The sequence below is a fragment of the Hypanus sabinus genome, chromosome 5, assembly GCF_030144855.1.
Source record: "Hypanus sabinus isolate sHypSab1 chromosome 5, sHypSab1.hap1, whole genome shotgun sequence".
In the NCBI taxonomy this organism is placed as follows: Eukaryota; Metazoa; Chordata; class Chondrichthyes; order Myliobatiformes; family Dasyatidae; genus Hypanus; species Hypanus sabinus.
In genome coordinates, this window is record NC_082710.1 from 47,075,454 (window position 1) to 47,085,874 (window position 10,421).

A 10,421-nucleotide genomic window follows, 5' to 3' on the forward strand; every position below is an offset into this window, starting at 1 on the left:
AAATGGGGAAATTGCTTCCCCATGCTTTGAGGTCCTGTAAGTGTTTGCTTATTGCTTGCTAAAGTCCGGAAGAATGCTGACTCAGCCAAGGAGGAGAAAGAACTTGGAGGACAGATATAGAATTAGAATTAAAAAAACTGACAGAGAACATCAAAACTGAACCTCATGAAAACTACCTCTTTTCTACTTTGGCAGTATTGTTTATTTCCACACCTGTCCCACCTACAAGAACCAAGAAATAAGAGCAGAAATAGTTCAATCAGCCCCTTGGCCCTGCTTTGCCATTCAATGAGATCACAGCAGATCCAATCTCTACATAATTTCTCTTCCATTACTTCAAATCATCTACAAATCTGCAGTATAAGTTCCATTTTGCAATAATTCTTAGTCATTTCAACTTGTACTTAATGGTCTGTCCACTGACACTTGTGCTCCTGGTTTTCAATCTTAAAATTTATGATAGTGTCTTAAGGCCCTTTGGTCCACCCATATCAATGGCAACCATCAAGTACCTACCAGTACTTATCCATGGCCTCCTCTACTGTCAAGATGAAGCCACACTCAGGTTGGAGGAGCAATGCCTTATATTCCGTCTGGGTAGCCTCCAACCTGATGGCATGAACATTGATTTCTCTAACTTCTGTTAATGCCTCCCTCCCCTTCTTACCACATCCCTCATTGATTGATTGATTGATTGATTGATCGATTTATTTATTTATTTATTTGTTTGTTTATTTATTTATTTATTATCTTCTCTTCCCCCCCCCCCATTTTTAATTTTCTTTCTTTTTCCTCTCTCTGTCCCTCTCACAATCACTCCTTGCCTACTCTCCATCTCCCTCTAGTGCTCCCCTCCCCCTTTCTTTCTCCCTAGGCCTCCCGTCCCATGATCCTCTCCCTTCTCTAGCCTTGGATCCCTTTTGCCAATCAACTTTCCAGCTCTTAGCTTCATCCCTCCCCCTCCTGTCTTCTCCTATCATTTTGGATCTCCCCCTCCCCCTTCCACTTTCAAATCTCTTAATATCTCTTCTTTCAGTTAGTCCTGACAAAGCGTCTTGGCCCAAATCATCGACTGTACTTCTTCCTATAAATGGGGCCTGGCCTGCTGCATTCCTCCAGCATTTTATGCGTGTTGCCTACCTGTACTAATTTAATTGATCTGCACATAACCCATAGATTTCAATGTCATGATATTTATATAAATATTTCATTAATGTTATGAGAAAAAAACAGTATGCTCTAGACTTCACACACCTAGGGTGTGAAGAAATTCTTCCTTGACCCTTGGTGAAACCTTTACCCACTGTTCATTGACACCTCTGCTGAGAGAAAAAAATTTCCCACATCTACCCCATGTAAGCTACTCATAATTTTATATACATTTGTACATTCTGTACCCATGCTAATGAAGAACGGTAACATGAATGCCTTCTTAATCATCTTATTTACCTATGTAGTTGCCTTCAGAGGTCCCACTATTCCTCAGTACTTCCTGCTAAATATCCTAGCCTTATTAGTCCCTCCAAAATATAAGCCCAGGCACTTTTTACGATTAAATTCCAATTTTCTGTTCATCTTGCCAATTCATGTCATTCCAAGGCCAAACACTCCCCCTCTTTCTATTAACACCACCACCAATTCTCGTGTCAACTGTGAATTTATTAATCATTTCTCCTACATTCACATCCAGATCATTAATGTATGTATCAAACAGTAGGGGTCCCAGCACTGAGCCCCAGGCCTCCACCAGCAAAAAACCTCGTCTATCGTCCTCTGCCTCCCATTACCAAGCTTGTATCAAATTCAATTTGCCAAATTGCCTTTATTCATGTGATTCCACATGTTTCACATGTGGGCCTTATTAAATGTCTTACTGAAGTACATATAGACCATATTCACTGTACTATCCTCAATGACACAATTGATTACTACCTCAAAAAAGTCAAATGAATTAATCCAGCAGGTCTCTCCTTATCAAAACTATGCCGATTACCCGTAAGACACCCTATCCTCTGAGCGCGAATGTATCCTGGTTTGTGCTCATTGACTTTCTTGTATAAAGTTATCAAATTCATTATTCTCCATTTACTTGGCACCTCTTCTGTGGCATGAGAAGATTAGAAGACCGACACTTTGGTCCCGAACAGACTCTACTGTTTCCTTGCCCTTAAAGTTTATTAAGAGATTTTCTTAAATTTGTCTGCCAGATCTATTTTCTGCCCTCCTAATTCTGTATTTTTATATGCCCCTTGCACTTTCTATAGCTCTATAAAGCTTATTTTCACTACTCAAAACCTGCCATAAGCTAACAATTTTACTGAAATAAGATTCTTTCATCTTGGGGCCATATCTTCCACCATTATGGGCAGATCTTGGCCTTGAGAATTCACTACTCCTCTAGTTACGTGCAAGGTTACTTTCAAGCAGCTGCTCTCAATCCACTTTAGCCATGTCCTGTTTTATAATATTGAAACTAGTCTTTCTCTAATTCAGGCCCATCTTTGTCCTTCACCAGAACTTCCAGAGTTTTCATCACTATCTTCAAAATGGTCTTCCACTAATACATTCTCTACTCTCGGGGTTCCCAACTGGAGTCCACAGACCCCTTGCTTAACAGTACTGGTCCATGTCATAAAAACAGTTGGGAATCCCTCTTCCACTCTAATGGCTACATTACCCTTCTTGTTATGACTCCAACAAAGTGCTTCAAACTCTCCTTGAGACACTATAAAAACTCTGTTCCTCTAAGCCTTTCACACTAAGGCAATCTTGCTTAATATTCAGCATAGTGAAATCCCCTATTACCCTAATATTTTTATACTTCTTTATGATTGTCCTACCTATCTATTACTCAACCTCCTGCTGACTGAAGGCCTTCAGCACACTTCTAACAACGTGATCACTCCCTATGATTTTCCAAGTTCCATCCAGGCATCCAGGAGCTCCATCCAAGCTCCTCCCACAGCAAAAAGTTCTATATGTTGCAATATGGAGTTGCCAATCCTGCCTATCTTTCAATCATGTTAGTGACATTGTCATATTTCCACCCTTAGTTCATCTGGCTTACTTGTCAAAATAGATGCAATCCAACCCTGTGTCTTCCCATGCAGCTTATCAAGCCTGAGTCTGTCCTGCTTTCTGGACCTAGTTTTACTTCCTATATTTGGCTATTGTTGTCTCTTTTTCATAAGCCTCTCTCCAACAGTACTAGCAAAATACATATTCTGTGTGAGTACATTCTCATTTGGACTCAAATGGCACGTACAGGTTTCACCAATTCCACAAATAGTCCCAGTCCAGGAGCTAAAGCTCTCCTTTGCACCTTCACTCCAGGCACATATTTCTCTTTTCCTATACACAGTAGCACATGGCATCAGAACTTATTTGGAGATAACAAATGTGGAGGACCTGCTTTTCAATATGCTACCCATCTCCTTAAATTCAAGTTGCAGCATCTCATCCATCATATAATTTATGTCATACATAACAATGTGAACCATGACCTCTGACTATTTATAACCCCCTCCCCTTTAGAATGCCCTGTAACTATGCCTGGATATCCTTGACCCAGGAAGGCAAGATGCCACCCTGGATTCAGGCTGACAAAATGCAGAAGGTTGCTACCACTATTGCCCTTGGACTTTTCCTCCTCCTCTTTTTTGCAACTGAGCCAACTGTAGCCTTGGCTTATACTGTACTCCTCAGATGAATATTTAACTCCACTAATTCCCAACATTGAAAGGTGGTTCTGAGATTAAGTACACTTTGAGGTTTCTCTGGCTACCTATTGGCTTCCTTTCTCTCCCTGACTGAAATTAATTAAGTTCCTTTATCCTTAACGTCCTTATGCAAATCCTTTCAGCACTAAGGCCTGCCTACCTCTGCTCCAACCCTCTAACTCTCCAACGTCTACTTAGCTACAAATATGGCCTTACACGGGCTCTGTTTAATTTTCCATAACTTTGCAGGTCAACCCTTCTTTTCTGATAAACACAAGAGATCCTACAGAGCACCACACATCTCCTCCATTTCTCAAACAGCTACCTTCACCTCACCTTCCTGGCTCCTTAACAGTGATGGAGTTCTTCTTGTCCGTACCTACCACCCCATGAGCCTTCACATCCAGCACATTATTCTCACCAACTTCTGCCATATTCAACTGGACCCTAACACCAAACACACTCTATACTTTCCATAGGGATCACTCACTCTGTGATTCACTTGTCCATTCATCCCTCCCACTAATCTCCTTTCTGGCACTTAACTCTGCAAGCAGAAGAAGGCTACACCTGCCCATTCACCTCCTCTCTCAACTCTATTCAGGGCCCCACATTCAAGTGAGTTAACACTTCACCTGCAAATCTGTTGGAGTTGTCTACCGTATCCAGTACTCTCAAGGTGGCCTTCTCTATTTTTGGTGAGACCTGACGTAGTCTGAGAGACCACTTTGACGAGCACCTTCACTCCATCTACAAAAAGCAGAATTTACAGGTGGCTAACCATCTTAATTCCAATTCCCATTCACCTTCCAGCACGTCAGTCCATGACCTCCTCTACTGTCACGATGAGACCACTGTCAGATTGGAGGTGCAACATCTCATATTCCGTCTAACCTGATGTCATGAACATCAATTTCTCCACCTTCCAGTAATTTTTGCCCTCCCCTTTCCCTCAACTCCAGTTCCACACTCATCTCTTTCTTCTTCTCACTTGCCCTCTGCTGCCCCTCCTCCTTCCTTTGCTCCCATAGTGCACTCTCCTCTCCTATCAGATTCTTTCTCTGGCCGTTTACCCTTTGCACCTATCACTTCCCAGCTTCTTGCTTCATGCCACCTCCCCCACCCACCTGGCTTCACCTATCATTTTCTAGTTTATACTTCTTCCCACTTCCTCTACCTTCTTATTGTGGCTCCTTCCCCCTTTGTTTCCACTCTTAATGAAAGGTCTCAGTCTAAAACAACAACTCTTTACTCTTTTCCACAGACGCTGCCCGACCTGCTGAGCTCCTCTAGCATTTTGTATGTATTGCTTATTTTCTGATCTCTTTTTTCTTTTCCCATCCTGAAAGACATTACTTAAACCTCTCAGTCAATTATTAGGTCACTAAATCTAAATTCTTATTTGGCTCTGTGTCACTTCTTGTCTGAGGATAGAACTCTTGATATGGAAATACAAATTGTTGATAGTGTGGCACATGCTTCCTTTGTCATTTAATGTCTGTATTTCACTTTCTTCCCTGGATTTTATGATGCCTTCCTTCTTCAGATTTGTATTTGATCTCTTTCAACTTTAGCCTACCCCTCCTTCTATCCTAGTCACTGTTCAAGTTTTTTTGGTCTGTTTCTCTCCATTCAAGTTCTTTCTCAGTTTAATCAAAACTTGTATTTACATAGCACCACTAACACAGCATAACATCCTCAGGAAATTTACAGGAATATTATCAAATGAAAAAAGACTCCGAGCCACATGAAGTGATATTATGGCAGATGGTGAAAACTAGTTAAAGAGAGGATTTGTCAAGCAACTTAAAGGAAAGAGAAGCTTAGGGTGGAGATTTATCTTGGGCCTTTACAATTGAGGCCGCAACCATCAGTGGTGGACTCAGGATGGTCAAGATATTGCAATTCAAGGAGCAGAAGTTTGGAAGATGGAATAGGATGCTCTTCTTTCCTGTTATCAGTCATCTTCTGCTATGTTTTTCTTCCATGATTTGCTCTTCCTCCTTTCTCCCCTCCTTGTGCTGTCTAGCGATTTCTTCAGACTGGGCTACTTAGATTTTCTCATTTCCAGAGGCTATATTTTCCTTTCTTGTATTCCTATATTACACTTTTAATCTTGCAATGTCCCAACCTGTGTTTTGCTCTTTTCCCTATGCACCTTCCTCTCCCTACCTTTGTCCTATCTTTGTTTTTTGTTTCATTTTACAGGAGCATCATCCTTCGATTTGTTCCTGATCCCTCCCGTGTTTTCTCCCCCATATCACTCCACTGTGAGTAACTACCTTTCCTCCTATGTCTCTCTCCAACTGCTAACTTTCTTCATGCTCTGCTGTGTTTTTTAACTAGTTCTCTCACCAACTTCTTATGCTCTTAATGACATTTCTTTAGTGATGTTTCCCATCTATCCTGGTCTTCTTTCTTTCCCTCTACCTCTTTTTTTTCTTCTTCTCTCAATCTCAATAGAATACAGGCAGGGAAGAGAAATAAAATGGAGAGACCAGGAGCAAATCTAAAGATGTATGTGTTTTATCAATTTCTCATTTGTCCCCACATATCTTCCACTGAGGCGGTTTCTCACTCCTTTCATCCCCATCTACTTACAAACATTTGTAAATTTATTTATCCCCTTTTCTCTATTTTTGTCATCTTTTTCTTATTACTGTCTTCATGTTGCCACCTCCCTTTTCCTACCCTTCCCTTTATCTTCCTCTCCCTCTGATACTCTCTCTCTATCCCCACCTCCCACACCCTCAGTTATTCTCTGTTCTTTCACCATGCTGTTCATGTCCATTTCTAATTCTATTTTAACAACCTCTTGTAGCTTCACTTTCATTTCTCACTCACAACCTGCCTACATTGCTCTCTACATCTCTGCTCCTTTTAGTTTCCCTTTATCTCCTTCCCATTTATTACAGGTCTCTTAACTTTCACTCTAAAATTCTCTATCTCCATGTCAATGAGAATTGCTGAGATGAGCAGTCAAAGAGACATTGAGAAACAGGGAATGGCTATGAGTGGAAAGGAGATGCAAAGGAGATTTGTCACTTGCCATTCCTCTCCCCTATTTTCAATATACATTTCTCTCTATTCATTTACAAGACATTGATTGACATGGCAGTTAAGAGTCAACCATTTTGATGGATCCAGAGTCACTTAACGGTCAGACCACTTAAGGCTAACAGATTTCTTTCTCTGACAGACACCAGTGAACCAGATGGATTCCAGGTTGATTCAACTACTTGAATTCAAAATTTTCAGCAGCTGTTACAGAATAAACACTTATGTCTGAATCAATGGTCAGAGTTTAGTACCTTAATCACTATGGTTTTGTACTCTAGTCCTTTACCTCTTCAATGAATACTTCTCACTTCCACTTTTACTTCTCCTGTCCTTCAGCCTAGATTTGTCCATTCCCCTCTGTCCACTTCTTCCTTCCTAGCTTTCTGAGTCCATAAATGTCTCTCAGATTCTCTCTACAGTAGTCCTTCCCTTAGTCTGGCCATTTTTTATAACTAAGTTTCTTTCTTGCAGTTTTTCCTTTTCTCTCTATCCATTCCCCTGCCTGTCAATCTTTCTGCATCTCCAGTCCACAATGGCAGATTCTGTCAACAACTTCTCTTTTATACCTGTCCACTTCTCTCTCCATTCCTCTGCATCACAGTCTGTGAATGTCTCTCCCCCTTCTCCTTTCATTTTATTCTCCCTATTCACCACTGCCTCCCTTAGCTAATTTCACTCTACATTCTGTATGCCTTAGTCTGTCCATTGGTCTCATTCCATTCCCAATGGTCTGATTCAGTTTCCCAGAACCTCCCATGGTCCATCCCACTCCATTACTGTGCACTTATGTCTATTGTCATTGTCTGAAAATATCTTCTCATTTTCATGGTCTCAATCTGTTTATTCATCCTCTTCCACATTCTCTTTCAATACATCCATTTCTGCTGACACCCACTACCTCCTTCAAATCTGTCATTTTCTGTCCCTCCAGTCCCACTGTCTTGATCTGTCACTTTCTCTCTCCATCCCTGACCAGCTCAACCTGTCTAATTCTATTTCTCCTTTCCCTACTGTTCAGCTTGTCAATTTAACTCCCATTTTCACTTTCAGTATGTCAATTGCCATCTCTTCACCCCAATGTTTTCTTCTCCCCTTTTCCTATTCTTTATGATCTGTCCACTCTATTCACCTATCAATCTGTTCATTTCTTTCTCCATTTCCCACCGATCTGTCAGTTTCCCCCCATTCTCTACAATCTCAAGCTATTAATTTATGTATCAGTTCCTCTCCATTACCCACTATAGGTTTCTCAGTTTGTCCATATTTCTTTTTCTTATTTCAGTTTCTCAGCCAGCCACTTCTCATTGCATTTCTCCCCCCCCCCCACCCCCCGTCACATTCCCTCCCTGCACTCCACCCTCCCCGAACCCGAGTGAATCCCCGGCGTTGATTTCAGCGGCGGCCGGCGGAGGCGGCGAGGCCTGGGGCTCGGCCGGTGCCCCTTGGTCGGGCCGGGCTTTCCCTGGCGCGGCTCCGGCCACTGCCTGCTCTTACCTGGGTCCACGGAGCGAGCGGAGGCGGCGAGCTGGAGTAGGAGGCGGTGGCGACGAGTGATGGAGAGCGGGCGGCGAGCCCGGCACCGGCTCCGGCAGCCGAGGAGGCGAATGAAGCGAGGCGGCAGCACCGAGAGAGAGAGAGAGAGAGGCGGAGAGAGGGGAAGAGGGAGAAAACGGAGGGGAGAGTCAGCAGCCAGACGTCAGCAGGAGAGAGATACTGGGGGAGGGAAAGAGACAAGGGGAGAAATACAGAGAGGGAATGGGGGAGAGTTACAGATAAGGGGGAGACGATGAGAAATCTACAAGGATAAGAGGAAGGCAGTGAGACTGAAAGCTAAAAGGGGAGGGGGAGAGAGTATAGAGACAGAGAGTGTGAGATACACAGGGAACGACAGGGAGAATTATAAAAGGGGAAGGGAATGGGCAGAATACACAAGGAGAAGGTGAGTGGGAGATACAGGAGAGAGGGAGTGTGATGAATGCAGAGAGATACAGGAGAGAATGTGAGGGGTGTGAGAGAGCTGAGGAAAGGTACATATGGCAAGTTAGAAATATGGGACGAAGAAACAGGAGAGGAGAGTGGGGAGATTCAATTAGAGAAAAATCAAATAATGGGGCTGACAGAGCGAAGAGAGTGTAGAAGTGAAGTTATAGAGGGAAAGAGAGATACAAACGAGAGATGGTGAGGAGGGGAAAGAGTTGATGAATGCGAGTCAAGAGGTATGGGGAGAGAGTAGGAAGAATGGATTTGCAAATGATGCTGGGTCAGCCCAGATCACATTGAATGGCAGAGCAGAGATCTGGGGCTGATTGGCCTAGTCCTACTCTTATGTAAGTAGATAAAGGAAGAGATACATGGAGGAAGAAGTGATTGACCAAATTAGGGGTGAGTGTGAGGATCAAATGAAAGGTGAAGTATACAGAGAAAAAGGGATCTTGAGGGAGAAAAGAAATGCGTGGGAATGGGGGGAGGGGGAGTAGTGTGAGATACAAGGAGAGATCATTTATGAGGCCATCCTTTTAAACGACCAGCATTTACTACTGCCCTTGCATAATTGTCTCAGTGGAGGTGATTTGAGCCATATTTTTGAATCACAACTGTCTTTCTGGTGAAAGTGCTCTAATGTTGTTGGGTAGGGAATTCCAATCCCTGGACCCTATGTCAGTGAAGGAGCAATGATATATTCCTATGTCATAATGTGTGATTTTTTGAGGAAGCCTATAGGTGCTGATATACACACACACACGTCACCCTTGTCCTTGGGTTTGGGAGGTGCTTCAGAGTAGCCTTGATGATTAACTACGGTGTGCTTTGCTGATGGTAACAATATGAATGAATGCTTTAATTCTTGGATGAAGCGCAAATCAAGCAGGCTGCTTTTTCCTGAGTGATATTGAGCTCCTTGAGTGTTGTTGGGACTATGCTTTAAGAATAGATGAGTCACTTAAAAATATTCCATCGTTCTCTTACATTGTTCTTTGTAGATGGTGGAAAGGTAATTCAAAGGTGTATCTCTTGTATCCTTCAGCATCTTGTGTGTGCTGCTTGTATCACTTGTTGCTGGATACCTAGCCTCTGACCTGTAAACACAGTATTTATATGGCTGGTCATGTGGAATTTCTCGTCATGAGTGACTCCCCTCCATCCATCCACAAATGTCTGGATGCTGACAGTGGGGCACAGAGCAACAATAATGCATTGAATGTCAGGATTTTGCTTTGTGTTGTTGGAGATGATCATTGTCTGGAATTTTAATCACACAATTGTTGCGTACCACCTGATGAAGACCAAGCTGTAAGAAAGAACATGGCTCAAATGTGACTCATCAGTAGGGTTGAGCAGTCAATGAACAATCCTGCACAAGTGAGTGCATGTCCAACAGCACTTGTAGATACAAGAAGTATGCATGACAGAACAGCCTACTGATTGGCAAATCATCCACCATCACAAGCATTCATTCCTTCCAGCATCAGAGGCCCATGGTGGCAGAGAGAGTGAATGGTTGTGGACTGGATGCCTGCCCAGAAAGGTGCTAAGCTTTGTTATGGCATCGAGCATCTTGATTGTTGTTGAAGCTGCACTCATCCAAGCAAATGGAGGGTATTCCATCACAGTCCTGAATTGATTGTGAGCTGTATAGATGGT

General features: G+C 42.7%; 1 protein-coding gene across 3 annotated transcripts in view; it reads right to left on the minus strand.

The window, feature by feature from the left end:
* Positions 1–9,743, minus strand: part of LOC132394131 (guanine nucleotide-binding protein G(I)/G(S)/G(O) subunit gamma-7-like) — a 323,380-nt gene extending 313,637 nt beyond the window's left edge. The window contains exon 1 of one of the 3 annotated variants that reach the window (XM_059969908.1): positions 8,274–9,743. The gene's annotated coding sequence lies outside the window, so the exon portion shown is untranslated. The remainder of the gene's footprint in view (positions 1–8,273) is intronic. The other 2 variants (XM_059969909.1, XM_059969904.1) reach the window with 2 other exon arrangements.
* Between the last annotated feature and the right edge of the window lie 678 nt (positions 9,744–10,421).